A 6,000-nucleotide genomic window follows, 5' to 3' on the forward strand; every position below is an offset into this window, starting at 1 on the left:
TCGCGATAACCACGACCATAGTTAACCTCGTCTGTCACGGTCTGTGTCTCCTGCGTCGGTGGTGGTGGTGGAGTGTGAAACACTGTCTGCGAGAAGTCATAAATGTTTGTAGCTTGGTCATCATCCTCGCGGTCGCCCTCAAAGTACGAAGCACCACCACTAAGGATCGGTGACTGCTTTGAATGCATGAACGGTTGCGACTGGTTGCCGCCTGCGGTAAAGTAAAATTGATACAAATGCATGAACGAAGCACCACCAGTAAGCATCAGTGACTGCTGAGAATGCAAGAACGATTACTACACTGTTCAAAAGAATGTAGTGAGTAGTGTTACCTAGATTCATCTGCTGATGCTAGTAAGCGCTCCCTAGCTGTGAAGGAGGTGGCTCATGCCAGGAAGAGCTCCCTGGCTGTGAAGGAGGTGGCTCATGCCAGGAAGAGCTCCCTGGCTGTGAAGGAGGTGGCTCATGCCAGGAAGATCTCCCTGGCTGTGAAGGAGGTGGCTCATGCTAGGAAGAGCTCCCTGGCTGTGAAGGAGGTGGCTCATGCTAGGAAGAGCTCCCTGGCTGTGAAGGAGGTGGCTCATGCCAGAAAGATCTCCCTGGCTGTGAAGGAGGTGGCTCATGCCAGGAAGAGCTCCCTGGCTGTGAAGGAGGTGGCTCATGCCAGGAAGATCTCCCTGGCTGTGAAGGATGAGGTTCTGCACGGTGCACAGAGGGTCGTGGTTCTGAACGATGCACGGAGGGTCATGGTTCTGAATGTTGTACAGAGGGACGTGGCGGACGATGTGCTGGAGGAGGAAGTGCAACATCCGAAGTCCGTCTACATGTAACAACTGCGTAAATCCCGCGTAGGTTGTCATCAAGATGCCTCAACCATGAGACGCCCTCTCGCGGTGGGATAGTTTCTCCCCTCTGAAAGCGCCGCATTAAAGCGGAAACCTCCTCTCGCGCCTGTAGTGTCAAGTCACCCTGTACACAAAGAGTGAACCAATTATATCCTCGTTGTATGATAGACACCACGAATAGACAACCAAGCGAATATGTCCAGATTAACAAAAGACTTAACATATGAGAACCAAGGCATTTACCGCGTGGTGTCTGGTTCCCACAACAGAGGCAGTTGGGTACATATCGCTGGTGAGAGGGGCTTCGATCTGATCAGGAGCAGCTGATGGAACCAAGTAGATCCTCGTTGTATGCCGGTAACGCTGCAGATACAACCCGAACATATCCCAGTTAAAGGGCCGAACCTCACCCCAGATATTTGTCGCAGCGGTAGTCCATTCGTCAACGTAAGGGGTAATGCTCTCAAGCCAATAAGCCATGGACTTGTTTCCTCCTAGGCGACTGTCCCTGAGATTGACATGTGCGATACATGATTAGGTATATTATGAATGCAGAGCTGCCAACTAAAATAGTATTAGTACTTACTTGTGCACGTGGTCTGGCAAGTATGGAAAATCTGAAATCTCAGACTGTTGATATAGACCGAACTGTCTCATCACCCTATGAAAAGACATCTCCTCAACCGTCACGTCGAACACCAACTTGGCCTTGGTCATCCAAAAGTGCCGATCTCTAGTGCACAATCCAGAAATCCCAACTGGGTACCTCGATGATATAGCCTGAGGCAAGTATGGCTCCCAAATAACTTGATCCTCGTGCAAACTATCAAACTGCGTCATGAAGGACGGGTAGCATCCCCTAACCTAAGTATGCGCAAACTGTCTCTGTGCATGACAACAAATAAGCATTAGTAATACTATTGAATGGCAAGAAATAATTGAATTAATTGTTACTTAATATAAAAGTACCTCTCGCCGTGTCCAAACAGATCCCATAGTAGGTAAGTCGCCGATAGCAGGCACATAAGTCCCAGCTAAGTCCTCCAAACCAAAAGGTTTATCAACGTAGACATAGGGTCGTCCAATAGGGAATCTCTCGTATGACCAGAGCTGCAACAATAATGGACATCCAACAAGACTAGATTTTCTAGACTTCAACAAGCAAGCTTTGCACAGGCCTCTGTACGTAGCCGCTAACACAGCAGAACCAAAACTCCTCTGTAAAATATCCGCAGGGCAACGTGCGTCAGCTATCTCTCGTGCAATACCGATGAGTCGTGCATCGACAGTGGTCACGTGGTTCTCCGTAAACATTGTCTTGCCGAACAGCCAAAGAATATATGCCTCCAGGGACCGGTCAATCTGTGCCTCCGACAACTGAACGTCGGGATGTCCTAACGAGACAATCTACATAGAAACGTAATAATTGTATGAACATCGGACAACTAAAAAACAACATTTGTTTAAGTGGCCGTGATGGTTACCTGAAACTGGCTCAACCATCTAAAAAGAGGTCCATGAGGATCGTTGTCTATGGCCCTAGCAGTCGGGACCGCAGCCAAAAAACGGGTCTGCATCGCTACTTGCCACCCAGATTCTGCCTCTAAGGGACCTATGGCAGCACCGGCCAGAGGTAATCCCAACAAGTAAGACACATCCTGTAAAGTAGGCACCATCTCTCCCCAAGGAAAGTGAAACGTATGTGTCTCTGGTCTCCATCTATCTACTAAGCAGGTAAGGAGTGACTTGTCGTGAGAGAAACGTTTCACTTGCCTCTTGTGTAACTGCAATGGTTCACCTGCCTCATCTAAGTCCGGACCATCAATCCACTCATCCAATGTACCCTCAACCAGCCGTGCCAAGGATAGAAGTCCAGCCCAACTTAACCTACAAAATAAAGAGATTGTTAGCGGTTATGAAAAGTATGTCAAACATAGTAAGTCATTATATGGTCTCCATTATATGCACACATACCTATCAACCCATGAATCGTGTATCAGCTAGTTAGTCTTTGGGGTACGAGTGACCAACACGTCTAAGTTGTTGCCCGCTTCCGTAAGGGCGCCCCGGTGCTTTCTATCAATGTTACCATTAAGCAACGGATACGAAGACATATCTGCAATTCAAACAACAAATCTCAGGTGCAAATAAAACATAGTACGGCATATTACAAATTATAACATAGTCCTGACATATTACGAATTAAAACATAGTCCTGACATATTACATATTAAAACATAGTCCTGACATATTACAAATTAAAACATAGTCCTCACATATTACAAATTAAAACATAGTCCTGACATATTACATATTAAAACATAGTCCTGACATATTACATATTAAAACCCACTACAACACATTATATAGCTTGTGAGTTATTTCTTCCTCGTCCGCCCCTTCGGCCTCGACTGCCACGACCACGTTCGCCTCTTGCTCCTGTTGTCGCAGCCGTCGATGTGGAAGCACTCGTCGATGCGGAAGCACCATCTTTTTTCAGGTCGGGACAATATTTCATCCTATGCCCATAGGCCGCGCATAACAAACATTGTCTGGTTGCTCCACCAGCTTCAGACTGGTCCATATCGTTCCGGATGCGACGGGCCTTTCGTCTGCCCCTACTTGTTCGCCGAAGGTCTGGATGCGGGATGTATACTCTCTCACCGTCGTTTACCTTGTTGAAATTGCCGATGACTCTAAACCCTGTCATCTCGCCTGTCCAGGTGTTGAGCACTGCCTCTTTTAAATAGTATGGGGACACGAAGGATATAGCATCCAACTGAATCTGGCCACAGGCAGCCAACACATGAGAGCAAGGTAGGTGCAACAACTTCGGTTTGTTGCATGTACACTCACACGTTGGATAAAATTCCGTTCCAATTTTTACCTCGTGTGTCTTCACCTCATTTGCAGAACCAAAACCATCGGTAGGAAGCTAAACCTCATACCTCCTTTCTTGATTCCCTATGAGTCTGACAGTGTGCTTCTTTACTTTCTCTATCTTCTTTGCCATATATTCCATGACACAGCTACAGTAAGGTGTGTTCTGATTATCTTCAATATGCTTCTTTGCTAACTCATGCCTTTCTCTGAAATATCTCAAAGTGCCATGGCATACAGCCTCCACAATAGCTGTGAGTGGCAATGCTCTATTCCCTCTCAGCACAAAGTTATACACCTCTGCAATATTGGTTGTCATGTGGCCATACCTAGCTCCATGTGTGTCATGCAGCAAAGACCAATTCATTGGAGGCTCTTTCTCTATCCACTCAGAAAAATTCTTTATTGCCCTTCCCTTCTTTCTCTTAGTATTAGGAGGGTCAATTGCTGGCAAGTCACAAAGACCAACTGGCTCCTCTAGCTCCGCGATGAGTGCTGCTAATTTAACCTGATCTTCTTCCATTTTCTTCCTCGCACGGACCTGCTTCTTAGTAAACTCATCTAGTTTTGACCAAATAAATTCGTATTTCCGCTGCTGGCTCTGCTTGCATAATTTTTTGAACAAGTTCATCAACCGCTTGTTCTTGAACTGTGAGAAAAAATTAGCCCCAAGATGACGCATGCACCACCGGCTCTACAAGTCCCTCCAAGGTGTTGGTTCGTCATCTGCTGGATTACGAAGTGTCTTCACGGCCTTCAATATACCAGCATGTCTGTCATGAATGACACACACGTTTGGTCGGTCCTTCACGATGCAATTTTCACTTGGCGGAAGAACCATACCCAGCTGAGAAAGTTCTCACCCTCCACAAATGCCATGGCAAGTGGGATGATTTGATTGTTCCCGTCCACACCAATAGCAGTCAGGATTTGCCCTCTATACTGACCGGTCAGGAATGTACCATCCACAAACATAACAGGAGGACAATGCCGGAAAGCTTCGATGCACATAGCAAAAGAGAAGAACACTCGTTTCAACACCTTGAAATCTGGTATACTCAGCAACCTCATGTGTTGTACGTTCACATAAGTGCCGGGATTCCTCTCCTTCAGTATGCCCAGGAGATGGACAACATTATCATATGAGTCGAAGAACGTCCCAAACCTTTCCTCCATAGCCTTCTGCTTAGCCCTCCAAGCCTTCCCATAAGGAATGACATAATTCCATCTGACCTTCACTGCTATCTGGATGTGTTTTGCTTCCATATCTTTCTTCTCTACTATCTCAGTATACATGAGTTGCGCAATGAGACTTGAAGTCAAGTTCGGATGCTTGACCAGCAGGTTCGTCCTCACACAATTATGTGGGACGACAATGGTGACAACCCAGTGGATGTCATACTTCGGCACATGCCCGTGCACCTTCCCAGGACAACCTGTTACAACACATTTCACGGTATAGTTTGTTGGACTTGATATGTGTGTCTTGAAAACCCTCTCCGTAGACATAGCCCACTTTATCACCGCATACTTCAATTTTTTCTTTGTATCAAACATAGCCCCTAATTGTACTTGGTTCAGATTATACTGCCATGGAGTCTCATGGCCATCGTTCACCGTAAGGCCGGTGGATATGTCCTGCTCCCATGCAGAAGGAATCGGTACCTCAACTTCATCCTCAGAATTTTTAGAATCCAGTTCCTCCACCAATCCATCCTCGTCCTCTTCCTCCATCACCCTCTGCATTTCATCCCCTTCCTCATCCCCATCAGCAAAACCAGAACCAGCTAATATTATCGACTGGCTATTCTGCCCAGTATCAGGACCACAAACATTGTGTGGCACATAGTCTGACTCTTTCTCGGGTTGGCTAGCATCCACATCTTGTGGCTGTGACCCGGATAAAACAATCTCGTTAGCCACTTCACTGCCTTGGCCGGGTTCATACCCCCTGTGGAGTTGTACGGTATTCTCCTCCTTCGGCACAGGTTGCACAAGTGCATATGGGTGGATTCTTCGGTCTCGGCAGCGTCTTAACAGGGACAACCAATGCTGGCTCCTATCTACCAGCATCAACTCCCACTTGACATTTTTACAGGATTTGGTCCACAATGCATGAATACTGATGGAACATACTTCAGAATCCAGACCGAAACTAGTTGTCAACCAGTACTTCAACTGTCTAATGTCCAGTCTGTCCGGGTCAGCTAGTGTCATGACGCCATTTTTAAACTCGCTAAGATCAACCCCCAACTCATTATATCGAACATTACCA

Source organism: Triticum urartu, chromosome 7, assembly GCF_003073215.2.
Source record: "Triticum urartu cultivar G1812 chromosome 7, Tu2.1, whole genome shotgun sequence".
NCBI classification, from domain to species: Eukaryota; Viridiplantae; Streptophyta; class Magnoliopsida; order Poales; family Poaceae; genus Triticum; species Triticum urartu.